This window comes from Panthera leo, chromosome B2, assembly GCF_018350215.1.
Source record: "Panthera leo isolate Ple1 chromosome B2, P.leo_Ple1_pat1.1, whole genome shotgun sequence".
In the NCBI taxonomy this organism is placed as follows: domain Eukaryota; kingdom Metazoa; phylum Chordata; class Mammalia; order Carnivora; family Felidae; genus Panthera; species Panthera leo.
This window is the reverse complement of record NC_056683.1, coordinates 1,738,102-1,760,783: the sequence shown is the minus strand read 5'-3', so window position 1 is coordinate 1,760,783 and position 22,682 is coordinate 1,738,102. Positions and strand designations below refer to the sequence as shown.

Below are 22,682 nucleotides of genomic sequence, written 5' to 3'. Positions count from 1 at the left end.
CAACCACGAAGGGATTCGAACCCTCAATCTTCTGATCCGAAGTCAGACGCCTTATCCATTAGGCCACGTGGTCCCACGGCGTCTTTGTCGCAAAAGCTACTACAAGTGTTGCGAATCTAGACTCTGGCCTGTCCGTGCGTTGCTCTCTAAAGTGATGGCGCCCTCTCGGTTAACCCCGGTTCGGAGGCAGCGCGGTTGACATTCACAAACGCAGCATGATCCACCTGCTGACAAGCTGTGACTCCCTCCTCGCCTCTGCCTTCACCCGGACCCCGCACCTCCCTCGTGCAGCTCAGCCAGCTGCTTCCAACGGTAAAGACGGGAGAAAAGGACTGAAAGTCCCTCTGTGATCAGGGCCACAGGCTCCCAGGTCACCTTGAGAGGTCAGAACGGAGACGCCCTGGGAGTAAAGGAAAATCACCAGGAGTGGGACAGAGAGCCCCTCCTGCGACGGCTCAGCTCAGCCCCAACCCCGCTGGGACAGCCTCAGGTAGGGCGGGATCCAGGGCCTCCTCGGCCTGCTCTCCTGGAAGCCGTGCAGGATGGAGACGCCAGAGCCTCCCCCGACCTTTGTATGAGGCCCCAGAAGGTCCCAGACACCGTGCACGACCGAGAAATGTCCGTCCTGTTTGGAGCCACACAGTGGAATAGCCCCAAATCATTCAACAAACTGAATAAATAGTCCATTTTTTCCCAGAGAGAAAACCCCAAACCCAGATATTTTCATCTGGAGGTTCTACAAAATATTCCAAGGAGAATAATTTCAACTGGACACAAAACACTTACAAACATAGTCCCAGAGGGAAGCTTTCCATCTCATTTTATACGACCGACCTCATCCTGATGTCAAAGCCAGGCCAAGACAGGTGAGAGAGGAAAATCACCGCCGAATCTCAATCATGGATGTAAAGGCAAATATCCCTTAAAGAAAAAAAAAAAAAAAAAGCAAACTAGATCCAACAGTGCTTAAAAATTGTGACAAGCGTGGGTTTATACCAAAAATTGAAAGTCAATCTAGCATTAAAAAAAGTTTTTATGATTCAGCACATCCAGAAATTAAAAGAAAAAAGTTATGTGCACCTTAGTACAAGCAGAAAAAGCATGTAAATTAAAAAGGTGTAATGACTAGAAAGGAAGAAACAAAGTCTCTCCCCCCCTTTTTTTTAACAGATTGTGTGCTTGTGTAAAAGATCAACTAAACAAACAAAAATAAACTATTATAACTAGCAAAAGAATTTTAACACATTTTCCTGATAGCTATAAAAATTTACAAAAGCAATTGCATGCAACAAAGAAAAATCTAGATACCACACAAAACAAGATAGTCACATGATAATATTTCAGTAATAAGGAAATACCCAAAAACAAATATAGCATGGTTTCATGTATAGAAACTACAAACTAAACATACTAAATAATCTATTTTTTTATGGATACATGTGTAGTAGTATATAAAAGCAAGAGAATGATTATCACAAGTATTATTATACTGGTTATTTCAGAGTGAGAGAGAGAGATAAAATGGAAATATTCTTTCTTAATTAGTGGCTTTTCTTTTTTAATTGAAGTATAAAAAGCATGTGGGAAAGTGCTCAAACATACATGTAAAAACCTCTTTGATCCTGGCTGCAGCAACTTCTTACTCAACACGTCTCCAGAGGCAAGGGAAACAAAAGCAAAAATGAACTATTGAGACCTCATCAAAATAAAAAGCTTCTGCACAGCAAAGGAAACAATCAGCAAAACTAAAAGGCAACCAACAGAATGGGAGAAGATATTTGCAAACGACATATCAGAGAAAGAGTTAGTATACAAAATCTATAAAGAACTCATCAAACTCAACACCCAAAAAACAAATAATCCAGTGAAGAAAAGGGCAAAAGACATGAATAGCCACTTTTCCAAAGAAGACATCCAGATGGCCAACCGACACATGAAAAAATGCTCAACATCACTCATCATCAGGGAAAGACAAATCAAAACCACAATGAGATACCACCTGACACCTGTCAGAATGGCTCACATTAACAACTCAGGCAACAACAGATGTTGGCAAGGATGCGGAGAAAGAGGAATCCTTTTGCACTGCTGGTGAGAATGCAAACTGGTGCAGCCACTCTGGAAAACAGTATGGAGGTTCCTCAAAAAACTAAAAATAGAACTACCCTACGACCCAGCAATTGCGCTACTAGGCATTTATCCACGGGATACAGGTGTGCTGTTTCGAAGGGACACATGCACCCCCATGTTTATAGCAGCACTAGCAACAATAGCCAAAGTATGGAAAGAGCCCAAAGGTCCATCGATGATGAATGGATAAAGAAGATGTGGTATATATATACAATGGAGTATTACTCAGCAATAAAAAAGAATAAAATCTTGCCATTTGCAACAAGGTGGATGGAACTGGAGGGTATTATGCTAAGCGAAATTAGTCAGTCAGAGAAACACAAAAATCATATGACTTCGCTCATATGAGGACTTTAAGAGACAAAACAGATGAACATAAGGGAAAGAAACAAAAATAATATAAAAACAGGGAGGAGGACAAAACAGAAGAGACTCATAAATATGGAGAACAAACTGAGGGTTGCTGGAGGGGTTGTGGGAGGGGGGATGGGCTAAATGGGTAAGGGGCACTAAGGAATCTACTCCTGCAATCATTGTTGCACTATATGTTAACAAACTTGGATGTAAATTAAAAAAATAGATAAATAATTTTAAAAACTGGTAAATTACATGTAATATGTTTTTTATATTCGTGTTACCAGAGTAGTGTACCAGTTAAGAGCATAGACACTGAAGTTGGATTATCTGATTCTTAATATTATTCTGAGCTAAATAAATTGCTTAATCCAAAAAAAAACCACAACAACATACATGTATACAGATCACTGAATGTTTACAAAGAGAACATATCTCTGAATCTTCACCCAGATCTTTTGTTCCAATTTATTGCCACTATTTCCATCAAATGAAACCCAGAACTCAGTTTTGTCCCTTGGGCTATGTCAAGAAATAGAACCTCACCAGAAGCTCTCCTCATGCACCTCGTAACCACTCTCTTCATAAGGGTCACCACTCTCTTCTGACACTTTTCAGTATTGCACATTTTAATCACTTATGTAAGTAGAATTATACAGGATGTGCTCTTTTATGCCTGGCTTCTCCTGTTGTTGCAATTAACAATGTTCTTTTTTGCTGAATGGCATGCATATGTCACAATTTATTGGTCCGTTCTGTTCATGATGGACATTTGGGTTGTTTCCAGTTTGGGGATATCATGCACAGGGCTATTAAGGACACGCTTGTAAATGTGTTTTGTGGGTGGACCTGTGCACAAATTTCTCTTGGGTATTGTAGCTAGGAGTTTGACTGTTACTGAAGTTTGCTGATCGCTTTCAAGACCCATCACTCCCTCACATCTAAACCAGCTCATAAGAAAGTGCAGAAGCTCCCTCTCTTGGCTCCAGTGGGAAGGTCAAACCACACTAGCCCCGGCTCCCACTTGGGAACCTTTGCCCAGCTCCACCCCTCCTGCTCTCTCAAGCCATTTTTGGACCTGCCTGGGAGCCTTGTCTGCTCTCCCCAGAAAGCCTCATAATGTGAGTAAACATTTTCATAGCTTCCTGGTGCACCTATAGCATTATCAGTCTTGTGATTTAAACCACATGCAGGGGGTGGGGGAGACCACTTGCTTTCAGCTGAATGACGACAGGACAGGTATGTACTTGGGAGTGGGCTTGCTGGGTCACTACAGGAATGTTGAGCTTCACTACAAATACCGCTGCAAGCAGCACGTGTGATTTGCATCCTTCTGTAATTACATAAAGGAGCAATGGACAAGTTGAAAAGGGGCAAGGATGAAACAGGACAAACTAGACAAAAAGGTAGACGAGCGACAACCTTCCACAGCCCAGCAAAGCAACTGTTAAACACGGGACTTGATTTCCACACCGTGGGAATGCCAGTGTCGCTGAGGGCACTGGAATTTCTACTCACTCCCTCGAGGATGGATCCTCTCACTATAGTGATTGTTCCTCTGAGGGCCCAGTCCCTGCCGTGGTGGTGTCTCAGAGCACACAGCACAGGTAACAGAGCTCACGGCAGCAGTCTTCGCTGGAAGCTGGCCCATAGTAAGAGCTGAGAAAGCTGCTTAGGTGGCGGTCGATTTGGAAGGATGGGGAAGTGACCTTGCATTGGTAGGAATTGAGTGGACAATCCAAATGCATATTTCAATTAATTGCCCCAGTTTGAAAGAATTGAAGCCCCTGACCAGTATTTATAGTGGGGGATGTGAGAATTAGGTTGTCAACTCTGCGTTCTTACAAAATACATTCTTGCATCTTTTAGAAGTAAAACTACTTCTTGCGTGCACGTCTCCAACACGGTAGAGGGCTAAAGGACCCCACGTCCCGGGTTACGCTCCAGTCTCTTTGAGGACATCAGTTTCAATCTACCGCTGCCAATATTCTTGTGCACTTTGTGTAATTAAAGCAATTACTTTCTCAGATAAAAATTGGTCGTTCAGAAAGACAGAAGGGAGTTCAGTTTGAGGTAATTGGCTTGGTGGTACAGAATTCTTAACATAAGTAACATCGTTAAGTAGATGAGCATTTTAGTGAAATTGCTAAAAGTCTTTCAGAAAGAACTTGTGGCAATTGTGGTCAAGGTTGAGGAGAGAGAAATGTTAACGTCTTTTTTTCCTTCATACCAAGGAGCAAACAGAACAATGACTAAACAAACAAAAACCAGACCAGAACCTCCAAGCACCAAGGCACGACTACAAATGGTGTAACATATGCATGATGGAAATACAGGAAAGGAGAAAGAGAGAAGGTAATGGGAGACATTTTTGATATAATAATGACTGAGAATTCCTCCCAAATTAATTTCAGACACCAAATCACAGATCCAGAAAGCACCAAGCATAAAAAATGCCCTCCCCCACAACAAACCAAAAAAACCAAACCCCCAAACCCACAAAAAAACAAGAAAACACCAAAAAACCCCAAACAAGCAGAAAAAAACCCACCACCTAAAATCAAACCAAAATAAACAACAACAGCGGAAAAAAACACTATACCTACACATCTTATCTTTTTTAAAAAAAATTGTAATGTTTATTTTTGAGAGAGAGAGAGAGAGACAGCATAAGAGAAAGAGGGGACACAGAATCCGAAGCAGGCTCCAGGTTCTGAGCTGTTAGCACAGAGCCTCACACTGGGCTCAAACTCAGGGACCATAAGACCATGACCTGAGCTGAAGTCAAGGCTCAACCGACTGAGGCACCTAGGCATCCCTCTACACATATCATCTTAAAACTACAGAAAGAAGGAAGGAAGGAAGGAAGGAAGGAAGGAAGGAAGGAAGGAAGGAAGGGAAAATAAGAAAAAATTCTGAAAGAAGTCAGAGGAAAATGCATCTTATCGACAGAGGAACAAAGGTAAGAATTATATCCGATTTCTCCTCAAAAACTATACAAACAAGAAATACTTAACATGCTGAAAGAAAAAAACCTCACCAAACTAGAATTCTGTAATCTACAAACTTATTCTTTAAAAGTGAAGGAGAAATGAAGACATTCTCAGATAAACAAAAATTAAACAAATTTGTGGCCAGTAGACCTGTTTTGCAAGAATTGTTAAAAGAGTTTTTTTAAAGAGAAGAAGAAAAACAATATAGGTCAGAAACTCAGATCTACACTAGAAAAGGGAGAGCATTCAAGAAGGAACACGTCAGGGTAAAATAAAAACTTTTGTTTTTCTTATTCTTAATCTAACAAATAACTGTTTGGTTCAAAATAACAATAGCAACAATGTGTTCAGTTATGTATGCTCCTTTATATATCTCATGTATATATATATATGCTTATGTTTGCTTATTGATAAGTGAATGGCAGGAATGATACAAGGGACATGAGGAGGGTACCAGGAATGTTTTGTTATTATAAGGTACTCACGTTACCCATGACAAGTATTGCATTATTTGAAAATGGACATTAGCTGTAAATATATATTGCAAACTCTGGGGCAACCACTAAAAACAAGTTTGTAAACAAAAAGAAGCATAGTCAATATGCTAAGAAAGGAGAGAAAATGGAATCATATAAAATGCTCAATTAAAACCACAAAGGGCAGAAAAAGAGGGAAGCCTTTGGCAAAATACAACACCCATTCTCAGTAAACTATGAATAGAGGGGAACTTTCTCACCCTTATAAGGAATATATCCAAGAAACCTACAGATAACATCACACTTGTAGTAAGAAAGAGGAAGCTTCGCCATGAAGATCAGGTACAAGGCAGGGATGTCCTCACTACTCCTTCTCAACATTGTATTACAAGTCCTTGCTAATGCAATAAGACAAGTAAAGCAAATAAAAGGTATACAGATTGGGAAGGAGAAATAAAGCTGTCTTTGTTCTCAGATGACATGATCATCTGTGTAGAAAATCCAGAAGAATTCACAAAAAAAAAAAAAAAAAAAAGAGGAAAACCCTCTGGAATGAATAAGTGATGCTAGTAAGGTCAAAGATACAAGATTAATTTACGAAAGTAAATTGCTCTCCTATATGCCAGCAATGAAAGTGGAATCTGAAACTAAAAACACAACATTTTTAGCACCCAAAAAAAGAAATATAAATATGTAAAGACCTATACAAGGATAATTGCAACACTCTAATGAATGAAATCAAAGGAAAGTTGGTTAAATGGGGAAATAGTTCATGTTCATGGACAGGAACAGTCAATATTGTCAAGATGCCAGATCTTCCCAACTTCATCTATAGATTCAGTGCAATCTCAGTCAAAATCCCAGCAAGTTATTTTGTGGATGTTGATAAAACGATTCTAAAGTTTATATGCAGAGGCAAAAGACCCAGAATAGCCAACACGGTGTTGGAGAAGAGCAAAGAGAGGGTTGACGCTGCTGACCTCAAACTTTCTGCAAAGCCACAGTCATCCAGACGGTGTGCTGCAGTCATCAGGATAGGCAGACCGACCAATGGAACAGAACGGAGTCTAGAAATAGACACGCACAAATAAAGTCAACTGATTTGTGGCAGAGGAGCAAATGCAATTCAATGGAGCAAAGACAGATGCTGTTAGAGCAACTGGACATCCACATGAAATGTGATCTAGACACAGACTTTACACGCTTAACAAAAATGACCCCAAATGGATCACAGACCCAAATGTAAAATGCAAAACTACAACCCCCCTAGAAGATAACGGATGACCTTAGGTCTGGCAGTAACTTTTTAGATACGACACCAAATGCATGATCCACAAAAGAAATAATTGATAAGCTGGATTTTATTAAAATTAAAATCTTTCACTTTGCAAAAAAACAATGTTGAGAGAACGAGAAGACAAGTTATAGAGTGGAAAAAATTTTAAAAATACATATCTGATAAAGAACTGATACTCAAGATATACAAAGGGCCCTTAAAACTCAAAAACAAAAGAAAAACTGTTTAAAAATAGATCAAAGAGGGGCGGCCTGGCTGGCTCAGTCAGTCACGGTTCGTGGGTTTGAGCCCCACGTGGGGCTCTGTGCTGACAACTCAGAGCTTGGAGCCTGCTTCAGATTCTGTGCCTCCCTCTCTTTCTGTCCCTCCCCCGCTCACGCTGTCTCTCTCTCTCTCAAAAATACATAAACATTAAAACCTTTTAAAAATTAATAAAAAATAAATGAAAGAAAAGACACCTCACTAAGGAGATATTCAGATGGAAAATTAGCATAGAAAAGATGCTCCACATAATACATCATTGTGTAAATGCAAATTAAGGCGGCAACGAGCTACTACTATATACCAATTAGCAGGATCCAAATCCAGGACACTGATAACACCAGATGCTGGCGTGGGTGTGGAGCCACAACAACGCTCATTCATCCCTGGTGGGAATGCAAGGTGGCACAGCCACTTCAGAAGACAGTTTGTTGGATTCTGACAAGAGTAAACACACTCTCACCACATGATCTAGCAATCACACTCATTGTTATTTACCCAAAGGAGTTGAAAACTTATGTCCACACAAAAAGCTGCATACAGGTGTTGATAGCAACTTGACCCATAATTTCCCAAACTTGGAAGCAATCAAGATGTCCTTCAGTAGGTGACTGGAAAAATTAACTATGGTTCATCCAGACAATGGAGTATTATTCAGAGATAAAAAAGAATGATCTGTCAAGCCATGAAAAGACATCAAAAAACCTTAAGTGCCGTTACTAAGTGAAAGAAGTCAATCTTAAAAGTCTGTGTACTGGGGCACCTGGGTGGCTCAGTCGGTTGAGTGTCGGACTTCGGCTCAGGTCACGATCTCATGGCTCATGAGTTTGAGCCCCGTGGCGGGCTCTGTGCTGATATCTCAGAGTCTGGAGCCTGCTTGAGATTCTCCCTATGTGTCCCTATGTTTCCCTATGCTATGTGTCTCCCTCTCTCTCTGCCCCAACCCAAACCCACTCGCATTCTGTCTCTCTCTCAAAAATAAATAAAAATAGAAAAAAAAGGTCTGTGTACTGTATGATTCGGATGACACGACACTCTGGAAGAGGCAAAAACTATGGAGGCAGGAAAGAGTTCAGTGGCTGCCATGGTTTCATGGTAGAGTGGAGGAATGGATAGGGGAAGGACCAGGAATTTTTAGGACCGTGCAATTATTCTGTAGGACACCATAATGATGGACACATGTCATATTCGTCCAAACCCATAGAATGTACGAGAGTGAATTGCAATGTAAATGATGAACTTTGAGTAATAACAAGCGCATCACCCAGGTGGGGAGGCTTTGCATCTTATGGGAAATCTCTGTACCTTCCTTCAATTTTCCTGTGAACTTGAAATGGTTGTAAAAAAAAAAATAGTCTCAATTTTAATTTTGTAAAAAATGTTTTTTTTTTTAAATGTTTATTTATTTTTGAGACAGAGAGAGACAGAGCATGAACGGGGGAGGGTCAGAGAGAGGGAGACACAGAATCGGAAACAGGCCCCAGGCTCTGAGCTGTCAGCACAGAGCCCGATGCGGGGCTCGAACTCACGGACCGTGAGATCGTGACCTGAGCCGAAGTCGGCCGCTTAACCGACTGAGCCACCCAGGTGCCCCTGTAAAAAATGTTTTTATTCAGTTTTGGGAGACAGAGAACTAGCAAGGGAGGGGCAGAGAGAGAGAAAGACACAGAATCCGAAGCAGGCTCCAGGCTCTGAGCATGTCAGCACAGAGCCTGACGCAGAGCCCAAACTCACAGACTCCAAGATCATGACCTGAGCCAAAGTCAGGCGACCAACCGATGGAGCCACCCAGGGACCCCATGTAAAATAGTCTTAATTTTAAAAAGAGTACTTCTTCAGCACATTTTTTTCCTGACGTACTCTTGTCAATATGCAAAATCACTTGTTCTTCATAACATTCAAATTGGTGTTAAAATCAAAGTAGTAAAAACTCAGTCTTAAAATATGCTTGATAAGATTAATAATATTTTAAAGGGTAACATTTAAAGCCTACATGTCACTATCTATTACTGTTTAAAATTATCTTATTCATATATAATAAAATACATAGAAATTAAGATATATCACACATCACTTTAATGTTTATTTATTTTTGAAGGAGAGAGAGAGAGACAGAGCATGGGTGGGGGAGGGGCAGAGAGAGAGGGAGACACAGAGTCCGAATGCAGGTTCCAGACTCTGAGCTGTCAGCACAGAGCCTGAGGTGGGGCTCAAACCCACGAACTATGAGTTCATGACCTGAGCTGAAGTTCAGACGCTCAACCGATGGAACCACCCAAGTATCCCTCTATCTTTTAATATATAAGTATGGATACTCTCATTGATGACGTAGATAAAGCTATCACAAGTTTTGTTCTTAGGCACTTGTGGTTTATCTGACATCTTTTCCTCAGACTGCTTCCTCCAAGATCAGGCCACAGCTTCAGAGACCAATACGGTGCCTTTGACATCACACCAGCTTGGGTGCTACCCAGACACCCAGTTGGTAACACCCAAGTATTACTCCTTCTTCTTCTAGTCCACGCATGGTGCTCAAAAGCAATGCCGGGGGCAGGGGGATGCTGGAAAAATTGATGCTCCATATTTTCTTAATTAACCCAGAAGTATTATATCGGCTGCCCAGTTCATTGAGCTCAGAGCATGTGGAGTATCGTCAGTTCATAGAGAGAAGGGAATGTGCCATCGACACGTATATTTTTCAGTGACCACGTCCATTCCAGGTTCAGCAGAAGTGTGCCTATATTCACGCACACCCCGTTTTCAGACCAGTTGAAGGTATGTCTGTATACAGGCTCACACCATAACTACCAACAAACTTATTTCCAAAAAGAGTTTATCTTTAGGTTTAAAATATTTTTGTCAGTTGGCATCAGTAGTGACAGGCAGTGGCAAGATGGAGGGCAATACATTCGAAATTCACGTTGTCCCCAGTGTGTCCTTCCTTCAAGCTGGCCATGGGTGAGACCTGCCGATTGGGAGTGGACAATCCCACCTTGTCAGTAGACGACTGTGCTCCTCTGTCCCAAAGCTATCAGTCACTGGAGCAAATTAAGGACAGTCACTGAGTCTTTTGTCAACAGGTGTCCAATCTTCTCGTACTTGAGAGGAGATACTTCCTTACAGGCCAAAAACTCGGTCTTCTGGTAAGTAAGTTAAGCGAGTAAGTAAGTAAATGTTGAAAAAGCCTTGGGGTTTCTACGGGAAAGACTGTGCCGGGAACCCCTGCTTATACTGCCGCGGAGACCCCCACGCTGCAGTGGAAGTCTGTGGAAGAAATGGGAAATGAGGACGCGGCCCCATCTCATTCTGCAGAAGTAGCCAGTACCCCGTAGTGGTTGCCCTTCTTTTCGCTCATGTTTTCTGCTTGACTAAATACATGCGCACCCACACACAGCAGTTTTGTGTTTCTAAACGTACAGAAATAAAATCATACTGGAGTAAGTATTCTGATTTGCTGCTTTTCATTCACCCTTCCATTGGGAGATTAAAAACCGAAATATGTTGTTACTACAATATTGTTCTTGCGACTTTTGGGAGGAGGGGTGCGGGTACCCCCCCTCTGCTGACCTTGCGCTCTCACGCTCTCCCCTCACCCCCGCTCCCGGCCCCCTGGGGGACCCAGGCCGAGGACTAAAGGCCTCCATCCCAGGGCAGAGGGCTAGGCGAGGGGCGTGCATGGAGTTGTGGGTGGGGGAAGGACACTAGGCGGACAGCAGGAGGGCTGGGGGAGGGGTGTGGGCAGAGCGGGGGAAGGACACCAGGAGACAAGGCGGGGAAGGGAGGGGCGGTAGAGGGGAGAGACCTTCCTCGGACCGGGTAGGAAATAGGGGACGACGCCCTGAGGCTCCATTCCTCACTCATTCAAGCCTCGTGTATTCATTCCACAAACGCGGCCGAGAACTCGGCTCGTGCGCACAACGCAGCCAAACCGCGCGTGTGCGGCGGCCCCGGGGGGAGGAGCCGCGTCCTCACGACCTCTGCCGGATGCTCGGCGCGCTCTTTTGTCCAAGCGGATGCGCCAGCATAGCCCCGAAGACGCCCCGCTTTTAATCGTCAATCACCGGTTCCCGGTTTATGGAATCTCTGCCCGAGTCAGAAAAACCTTTGTTCCAGAAAATCCTCAAAACTGGTGGTAGCTCTTTCTTGGTCTTAAGGGTGGGCTCAACCCCAGGAGGTGGCCCCCAGCACCGCGCGCCCCCTCCCCAGCTAAAAGGCAGCGGCCAGGCCCCGCTGGGATTCGAACCCAGGATCTCCTGTTTACAAGACAGGCGCTTTAACCAGCTAAGCCACGGAGCCAAACAAAATACCAGCTTCGATAAGTACCTTTTAATTCACGTCTTCCCCCCCCCCCCCCCCCCCCCCCCCCCCGCCGCACCTTGTGTTTTGTTTTGAGAAACAGGACTTTCCGTGCTGGGTTCATTCATATGCAGGCACTTTGTGTGCCTTGCGGTGGCTGAACCAGGAGCTGAAATGAGGCCACTCAGACCGCGTATCTGAGTCCAGACTTCAAGTGAAAATAATACTGTAAATGTCTCACGTTTCTATAGCACTTTACAATTTACTGAAAGCTTTCAAATTTATTTCCCCTTTTGGAGGCAAACCGTAAGAGACTCTTACATACAGAGAACAAACTGAAGGTTGATGGGGGTGGGGACAATGGGGGAGGGGCATCGAGGAGGTCACTTGTTGGGATGAGCGCGGGGGTGTTGTATGTAAGAGATGAATCACTGGGTTCTACTCCTGCAGCCAAAACCAAACTGTGTGCTGACTTGAGAATTAATGAATGAATGAATGCATTTCCCCCTTGAACTCGAATGGCAACCCCAAGGTGCTGAGCACATTATTGTCCCTATTTTACATTCAACACCAATGAAGTAAGGGACTTGTTCAGGTTCACTCAGGCAAACACCAGGGTCAAGACCTAAGCTCCTCTTCTGACGCTCATCCAACCACATTGTTAGTACAGCATTTTCCAAGTGTTGTGGATCACAGAAGCCCAGGAATCCTAGGGACTACAAAAGCAGCAGTCTAGTTCTTGCTCATGCCCTCTGTCCATCGTGACCCAGCCCAGGGCGGTGGGGTCACCTCTACCTGACGCACTGATGTTCTCTCAACAGAGGAGTAAAAAAGGCCAAATCAAGGACTGTTTGTTTGCTGCTGCTCAAAAGTAACCTGTCGATTCTGCTCACATTCCATTATCCAGGGTGAAGTGAATGAGGCAATTAAAGATGGGGGGGAGGGGGAGTAATCAACTGACCCCAGGAAGTAACCTTGTCCCTGGGAGTAATCATTGTACTCCAGGAAGTAACGTTGCCCCTGGGAGTAATCATCTTTAACCCCAGGAAGAGGCAGCAAATACTTCTGAATAATCATCTACCACAACGACAAAAATCCAGTATTCTCTCTCACTTTCAAAACCCAGGAGTTTTCTTTTTTCTTTTAAAGTTTTCTTCGTTTGCTCATCTCCTCCCTATTTGTGTTGAAAATGTTTAGTTTTGTGTCTTTCAAGCTTTATTCTCTTTTACTGGACAATAGCTATCTTTATGTGAGAGAGAAGGTCTCGAGGTTTATGACTGGGCTTAAACCAACAGCCAGGATGTGTCCTGATCCTTTCCTTTCCACCACATCCAAAAATCCTTGAAGAGGCAGCCAGGAGCCGGGTCATGTCAGCCTGGCCAAGTCAGGGCATCTGTATCAGGTGACAGCACTGGCCCAAGCACACAGCTGGACGAGGGCAGGGCAGGGGAAGGCAAAGACTTCCCAGCAGCAGGCTGGCCATGGTGCAGAGGTGACTGTCTGTAAAGGCTCCCTTCAGACTCCTGTTTTACCAAGAGTTCTTCTTAGCAACTTTCATTTTACCAAGCATTTTGTAGAGTTGACAATCACTTGCATGCCTCTCTCTCATTCCTTGGCTCCCGTTAAAATCTTATCCCCAGTTCTCTCCTTACTTCTTAGGATTCCTTCCCCACGTCTTGTTGAGTGCTCTCTTCCTACCTGACTCTTACATACAGCATTCCAAGAACTTGGTCCTAGGAATTTCTCCTACCATTCCATTCATTCTCCTTTAGATAATCTTACTGAGTTTCATGCTGGTCAAAACCTTTCATCCAACTCCAAATTTGTAGTTTAGCCTTTTGTTGGAACTCTGATTTTCCCAACAAATGCCTCAAACTTATCAAGTCAAAAAAGGTTATCTTTTTTTGTCTGTTCCTCCTACACAGACCTTCCCTGTGTCTTGATCCTAAATCACTGAAATAACATCAGTAGCTGTCCCGAGGTCAAAGATAGGCCACACGGGGATTAGGGAAAATTTGTATGAACATATTATGGAAGTATCTTTGTAAAAATCAGGTATTTTTAAATTTTCTAAAGAAACCGCTACTATGTATGATTACAGGTATGTTCCTTGTGAAATAATGTAAGGTTTCATTTCTACACCTGTTGTTTTCAGTTGATTATCCTTCAACATGAAGAAAACTTCCTTCTCCTTGAAAAGAGGAGAGATCTGTATTTCTTTTTTTTTTTTTTTTTTAATTTTTAATGTTTATTTATTTTTGAGAGAGAGAGGCAGAGTGAGAGCAGGGGAGGTGTAGAGAGAGAAAGAGACACAGGATCTGAAGCAGGCTCCAGGCTCCGAGCTGACAGCATAGAGCCCGACGCGGGGCTCGAACTCACAAACCGCGAGAACATGACCCAAGCCGAAGTCGGACGCTTAACCGAACGAGCCACCCAGGCACCCCGAGATCTGTATTTCTATAAAAGGTTTGGACAGTATACTTTTCCTAACCCATAGAGAATTTCTGGCTTTACTTATCTGTGAAATTAAGTATAACAAGATCAGTAAGTTTACAGTGGGTTAATTAACCAGGATTGGCATGGAAATTTGTTGGAAAAAACATAATTTATAACTTTAAAGAACAAACTCAATTTTTAAACATATATCTTTAATAAATACAGTTTCCTATGACAAAATATTTTATTAACAAGTCCTAAATTTAGGCAATTACTATTAAAATCCTTGAATTTAATAGGACAGCTTCTTGCTCATCTCAGCAAATATATTAGCCAGTAATTCAATTTGTTGATGAGAAGATGGTTATATTTATACATATAAATATGCATTAATGTACTTAATATGTATTAAATTATATATACATAAAACCTTAATATGACCTTAATTCCACCTGGCAAATGCTCTATATTTTTGTAGCAATTGGAATGGAAATATGTTCCAATCCTCTCCCCTTTCTTTATAACAAAATGATTTTTTGTATTTTCAAAAGCACTTGAGTAAACCATCACCTTCTTCTTTCAAGATTTTTAAATTAAATTCTACTGTGATTATAATTTTGAAAATAAATTTCATTTTAACCAAAGTTGAATTAGAGTACTTTTTTAAGCTTACAAATGTATATTCCTAGATGCATTCATGACTGAATGATTTTGCAAAATCTATTCCCTGTCTTGATATCTGCTGTTAAATTTTTGAGGAAATAACTCTTCAGACTTCTTAATACACATGAAATACAATGTCCAATTTAGGATTGCACTACATAAACTGTTTTATAATCTTTTTTCAGTTAATACAGTATTTTGACCAGTTTCCCATGGAAGAAAATACATATAAATTTTTATTATTAAGACTGCTTAGGGGCGCCTGGGTGGCTCAGTCAGTTAAGCAGCCGACTTCGGCTCAGGTCATGATCTCGCGGTCCGTGAGTTCGAGCCCCGCGTCGGGCTCTGTGCTGACAGCTCGGAGCCTGGAGCCTGTTTCAGATTCTGTGTCTCCCTCTCTCTGACCCTCCCCCGTTCATGCTTTGTCTCTCTGTCTCAAAAATAAATAAACGTTAAAAAAAAAAACAAAAGACTGCTTAGAATCTAAATGTATCAAAGAAGCATTACTTGACTAAACGGTTCCTGTGAAGTTGGCTCCTGGATGATTTCCTTTTGTGGAGAGTAATATAAACTCTCCTAACATATTAATCTCACAATTAGATTTGGGGCATAGGTTACATAATTTTCTAAAAATTCTAGTTGTTGGTAAAATGTTGCCAAGTTTTTAAATGTTTCCATGCTTATTTCTAAATCGTTGTCTTGAGAGGCTGTAGCCCTAAGAATTTCTCCGTCCAGCCAGCATCCAGAAAGTGTTTGACATGTTGACCAGTATTGGCGGACGTGGAGGGTTGCCTCTCTCTGCCATTCTCCGTCATCTGGGTGACAGAATTCCTGTTGCATGGCAGTGCCCTGGTATAGGGGATGAATCCGGATTTTTCTAAGGCAGCCATGGCAATCCTCTTCCCCTTAAGTAAAGAGATGGGTAGGGTAGTTATGTGACCCAATTACGCTGTTTAGTTGAAGGGGAAACCACTGGAGGTTGTGGAAAAGACTTCTTCTTACTGGTGAAAGAGTTTCCAGAGAAGGTTCTTTCCTACTTAGCTGTTTTTCTGCTAGTGAGCTGGGAAAGCCAGCTGTGACCTCTGACAACATCAGGACAAAGACCAACAGACAGGAAAGGACAGAACACAGAAAACCTGGCTCCCTGACCACATTTCTGGGTTATTGAAATAATCCTGAGGCCACTTTATCTTGCTACATTAAAAAAAATGTGTTTATGATTTAAAAGACTTTTAGCTGAATATTCTGGTTTTGTTTTTTTTTTTTTATGTTTTTGTTTTTTTGCCCTTGCTGTGTCCTCCCTAAAAAGGAGGTATACTTTCCCAATCCACTGACACTGGGTTTAGCAATAGGACTTGATTTGACCAGTGGATGTGGGTGGAAGGGGGTTGTGTGGTTCTGAGCTGGGCTTTCAAAGTCATGGCCAAGCTCTCCAGCCCATCTGCATCATACCAGCAGAAGGGCATACGTGGTGGCTGCTGGTCTGGAATGAGAAGACACGTGGAGACATAGACATAACACAGCAAAAGCCCCGCCAACCCCAGCTGAGCCCAGCAGAACGGAGCCAAACAACAGACCTGTGAGGAGCAAATGTCTTACTTTAAGCCACTGGGTCCTTGACCCATTTCTTTTTTCTTTTACTCTGTTCAACACTTTTCTTATTTATTCAAAAGATCACCATCAAACATATAATAGAGCAAGTGTATCTATGTACTATGTATTCAAAATGTTTTCCCAATTACTAATTTTTTTTATATTTATTAATACTTGTTTCAACATAGAACTATAAATTTTCAATGGGTTAAATCCAATGCTTGCTTCTTTATAGTAACTTTCCTGGAAGTCATTCTTTGATGACTTTCCCTCCCACTATTTACATAATTATCATCTAAATTTATCCTAACATTTAAAAAGTACATTTAAACAATAATATATCTGGGATTTATATTTTGGTGAAAGTACTAAAATAAAGGTCTTCATTTGTTCCAAAGTATTAGCTTCCTATCCCAGAGGTAATTGTTGCTTCCTCTTTTGAAACATCATTTTTACAATACAATCTTCCCTTGACTTATGAAGGCAATTTGTGCATGAAAAATATAAGGCAAATTATCATAAGTAGAATATTAGCATTTGTTACAATGCAAAGTATTAATACAATCCTGAGTCCCTAAATTGACATCTATGTGTTCATTTATTCACCAAATATTTATTGAACAATACCATGTGCTAGGTATTTTTCTAGGTCATGGGGATATAGCAATAAACAAAATAGATTAAAAACCCCACTCTCGGGGTGACTGGGTGGCTCATTGGGTTGAGTGTCTGACTCTGGCTCAGGTCATGACCTCTTGAGTTCGAGCCCCATGTCGGGCTCTGTGCTGATAGCTTGACTGAGCTAGGCTGATAGCCTGCTTCAGATTCTGTGTCTCCCTCTCTCTCTGTCACTTCCCTGCTCTCTCTCCCTCTGTAAATAAACGTTAAAAAAATCCACTCATGGCTACCATATTCTAGTGGGAAACAGAAAAATTTATAAGGAGAGAATAGGAAACCAGGGCAGACAGGGGTGGATTGTATAAGGCAGTCCAAGCTGCTGTAAGCTTTGTGTTTTATTTGGAATGAGATGGGAAACACGGGAGGGTGTTGAGCAGAGTGATATAATTTAATCTACACTTTCAGAATATCTCTCTGGCTGTTGAGAATGGACTGAACAGGAGTGAGGGCAAAGTCAGAGAGATCAGTAGGAGTTATTTGTAACGAAACAGAAATCTCAGAAAGAAAGGGTGAGGGTTGACTCAGTGCTATTGATAAGATAAAGTCGCTATTCCCTGTTGTGAAGAAAGATTGGGTATATTAACGTGCCAGTTACTACACAAGTACAGAAAACACTTACAGATGGGTTACAGTCAGACTAGGTTAGATACATGCATATCTCCATCATAAATTTGAATTTCTTGCTAGTTTATTTGCTCAGATGAACAAGAAACTCTCCTATCAAATTCAAAGATTTTAATAGTAATTGCCATTAGGACTTAGGACTTTCATTGAAATATCTCGTCTGTAGGAAATTGTATTTGTTGGACAGAAGTTAAAGCAAACTCGGTCCCTTATATATGTTAAAAAACAATTCTCAGCACTCTGCTCTGCCCAACTTACCTGTTATTTAGCATTTCAAGTTCCTTCTTGGCGTTTTAACCCTAATAAGTTCACATTCTTGCTAATATTATCTTACAGTAAATGTTTATGTAGATTTCCCAGATGTTTATTCTTTTCTTTGCTTATCATTCCTTGTTGAGCTTAGATTTTCCTTCATGGTTAAATTTTATTCTTTCTTACTTATGTCTTTAACAGCTTTTTTTTTTTTTAACTGAAAGTTTGTTGGTATCGTGTCTCTCCTGACATTTGTGAAAATGTTTGTACTCCTCTCTCATTCTTTTTTTTTTTTTTTGGTAATCCTCTCTCATTCTTGAACACCACAGTGACTAGTGGCTTGCATCTATCTTAGTTTGACAGTTATTTTTTTCAGCTCTTTGAAAACGTTTTTCAACATTTTCTGGCTTCTGTCATGGCTGTCGAAAAACCTACTGTAAGTCAATTTTATTTATTTGTTATTTTTAAGTCCCTCGTTGCTTTTAATATATTTTTCCCATTATGATGGATCTATGTATAAATTTAGTTTTATTTATCTGGCTTTGGGCTGTTTTGTAGCTTGATTTTGAGGGCTCAGGCCGTTCTCAAATCTAGAATATTCTTGTGCTTCATTTCTTCAAAGATCCCTCACTGCCCCTTCTCTATTCTCTTATAAATAGATGTTGGAGATTCTCAGTCTTTCCTTCATAATGTCAGTTCTTTCATAATTTTCCTTTTTAAAATCTTTTCATCCTGTCTTCAGCATCACTTTTGTCAGATTTACATTCCAGCAACTATTTTGTACCTTAAACTTTGAAAAGATATCAAAGAATATTTATAACTCAATACAAGGTATTTAAAAAAAAAAAACAGTATGTTGAACACTGTTTTATTCACCACCCATGTTGAGAAACAAATCATGACCAAAATGGTCCTCCTTGAGCCCCTGCCCTCCTCCTTCCCCCACCCGACACAGGGCACCTCCGACAGAAACTCTGTTTTCTTATTTTGTAGCGTTCTCTTTTCTTTACATTTTTACCACCTCATATCTCTCATTTGTGCTGTTGAGGTTTTCATATTTTAAAAAACATCATGAAGCTTTTTTTGACATAAATGGAACAATACTTCAGCATTCTTCTGCAACTTTGTTTTCTCTTTCAATATTATGTTCTAAATTTAACCCATGTTGATGTGTGTAATTATAAGCCACTTGTTTTGTTTTGTTTTAATTTAAATCCAAGTTAGTTAACACACAGTGTGGTCTTGGCTTCAGAAGTAGAACTCAGTGATTCATCACTTACATACAACACTCAGCGCTCACCCCTACAAGTGCCCTCCTCAATGCCCATCACCCATCTAGCCCCGCCCCCCCACCCCCCAGCAACCCTCAGTTTGTTCTCTGTACTTCAGAGCCTCGCTGCTAACAGTCTGCCTCCCTGTTTGTATCTTATTTTTCCTTCCCTTCCCCCAAGCTTATCTGTTGTGTTTCTTAAATTCCACACATGAGTAGGTTTCATGCTCGGCATAGAACCCAACGTGGTGCTTGAACTCAAGACCCTGAGATCAAGACCTGAGCTGAGATCAAGAGTCAGACACTCAACTGACTAAGCCACCCAGGCGCCCCCAGGTCACTTGCCTTTTCAAGTAAACTTTATTGAGGTATACCATACATACAATAAAACGCACCCATTTTAATTACATAATTTTGATGGATTTTGACATATATATATATATATATTTCATCACATGTCCCAAATTGTCTCAGTGATGATGTGATTTTACTGCTGTAATTTAGCTGTTGAGTAACATAGTACGTTGTATTCTGTGAGTGGACATTTGGGTTGTTTGCCACTTGGGCTCTTACGCACTCTGATGTCATAACCATTCAGATGCACGGCTCCTCCAGGGCTCGACACATAACCAACGGTGGACGTGGTAAGCCTTCAGGGCGTGGACATCTTCAAATGTACTGAATAATAACTCATTTACAAAGTTTTACAGCTTTGTGTTTCACATTTCCGTCTCTAATGCATTTAGAATGCAGGGGTCCAATTCCATATGCTCCCAAATGGATAGTCATTTTTTTCTTTTCTCCACTGAGCAGGAACAGTCCTGTTGTATCAGGTTTCCATATGGTGGTGGGATTGCTTCTGGGATCCCTGTTACACCGCAGTGGTTCATTTGTCTCTGTCTTCATACTACCATGTCTCACACACTATAGCTTTATAACGAGTTTTAATGTTCTTAGCCAGTCTGACGCTTAGCTCTCGTGTATACAGATACTTGTTATATTGCATAACACCTGCACTGGCATATTCAGTAGGACTGTAAACTGGCACCTTTGTAACGCCAAGCCTTTCAATATGTCCCCTTGCTTTTCTCCTTAGTGACACGTCCCCATCCACACCACTGTCTCCAGGATCGATCACACAGGCCTCATGGCCTCCTTGCCTCTCAGTCTGCACTTTACTTCCCATGTTGTAGGCACAGAAATCTTGCTGAACTGTAATTCGGGTCACCTTCTATTTATGATCCCTTCAGTGCTTCCCAGTGTCTCCCGGATGAAGGCTATGCTCCTTACCTGGGTTTATCCTCGAGAACCGGCTTCAGTTCTGCGGCCTCCTCACCTCCGGCCTCCTTCCTGACCGATAGCACCCCACACGCCCTTGTGCTCTGCCCAGAGTTCACTCTTGGTTCCTCGAGTTAACTATGACAGATCTTTCAGATGGGAAATGGTAATTTGGAAAAAATTTCCCTCCTAAAGATGCAAAAGAGATTTCAGTCAGAAATTAACTTGTGTTTACTAAGATAAAGCACATCATAATCACACTCCTAAAAATCATACAGTCCACAACAGCCTCATGCTCTTTCCTTTTTACGTTTTTTAATGAACCCAAGGTTTAATTAATTAAAACCATAATTGTATCAATAAATAATAGTAATAATTGGTTGTATTCAGTGTAACACAAGTATAGCAGAATATAAAACACATAGCATGTTCTTTGAGCCAGTAAATGCATGTTTTATTTCATCATAATAATGCCTAATTCTATGGTGTTTGGAGCTTTCACAATAATCTTTCTCTCTTGGTGTGAAACCAGGAAAGACATTCTGGAAGTTATTACTTAGGAGTGCCCAGGAAGGGTACAAACTGGGCTGGTTTCCTCATCCAGTCTGCAGGGTCCTAGCGGACCCCCTGCAGGAGGGACACAGCAACACCACAGAGCCCGGCGCCTCCCAACCCGACTCAATCCTTCTCAGTGTCTGAAAAATCCTGGGAGCCGGCCAGCCCAGGAGGGAGGCCCAGGGCCACACTGCATCACTAATACCAGTCAGTTTCTCCCTCCCTCCTCCTCCCCCCTGCACAAAGCCCTGCCCTGGGTTTCTTCCTCACTTCCTTCTTTTTCGGGCTTGTCACCACCAGGGCTGATGGGGAGGAGGTCCTCTGAATCGGGGCATAAATTCTGCAAAGCCTCCAACTGCATATCCCTCTTCTGACCTGCTGCTTCCCCCAAACTCAGCCCTACTCATGGCAATAAACCTTGCTAGGAGGCCAGGTTCGTGGAAAGATGTCAAAGTATGTACACACACACACACACACACACACAGAGTCAACTGGTAACCTGCTCTCTGATTAGACCCTGGAATTCTAGCTTTCTCATGGGATCACGGGAGATATTTTTCAGGGCATTTGCGGGGGCCTTGCCCACAAATATATGTACAGAAAGAGAATCGACCTTCAGCTTAACTTCTTTCACCTCTTTCAACCCCAGCAGCTGTAAATGTCATCAGCCTTTGCTGGAAGGCTCTCCCGCTGCAGGACCACTGTCCTGAGCGGGACACTAGCTGAGGGCTCAGACTTCCACTCCTTGGTGTCAGCCGACCCACAGGGAACTTGCATCCCTTTGTCACTCCAAAGTGTGGGATCGTGAGCTGATCTGCAGGAATAACCACCGCTCTCCAACCTCTTCCTCCTGCTCAGGCAGCCACAGGGCCCATGAGCACATCCTCGGCCTAACCCGACGCCCAATCTGGGAGTGAAATGCAAGGCCCTTCGTCCTGAAGGATCACTTACAAGTGACTTCCTGGCAAAATCAAAGCAGGTGCTTCCTGGCATGTCTACAGACATGTGAACTCACTGCACAACAAACAGAAAATAGGAAGAAAAAGATCACATGACTTACAGTCACTAGTCACCCAATTCATGTTAAGATTTCATGTAAACTGTACCTCAATAAAGCTGTTGAATTGAAAAAAAATGTACAGTAAGATAATAAAACACATAGGGAGGAGGAAACAGAAGAAAGTCAAATTTCCCAAAATGTGAAAAAGTACAGGTAAAGCAATCCAGCCTCCTGGTAGCATATCATTTGCAGGAGAAACAGGCAGCCAGCAAAGAAAATATCCAAGAAGGCCAAAATTCACACCAAAAATTCTGCCCAGATATTCTAATTCTGTTCTCAAATATCTACTACTTTATATTTCTTACAGATAAAGTAAGAGGACTTAGTTCTCTTTTAAAATGTATTCTTTATGTCCATCAGTTTATTTTCTCCCAGACACTTGAGCTATTTATAGAAATAAATATAAAATCACCACACATATATTGCTTTTTAATTTTGAAAATTGGAAGCACAATACTTTATTCAA

At 41.7% G+C, this 22,682-nt stretch overlaps 2 non-coding genes across 2 annotated transcripts; both read right to left on the bottom strand.

The window, feature by feature from the left end:
* On the bottom strand, positions 1-73 carry TRNAR-UCG. Its single transcript has one exon. It is a non-coding gene; the product is annotated as a tRNA-Arg (tRNA).
* Positions 74-11,733: 11,660 nt separating this feature from the next.
* Positions 11,734-11,807, bottom strand: TRNAT-UGU. Its single transcript has one exon. It is a non-coding gene; the product is annotated as a tRNA-Thr (tRNA).
* Between the last annotated feature and the right edge of the window lie 10,875 nt (positions 11,808-22,682).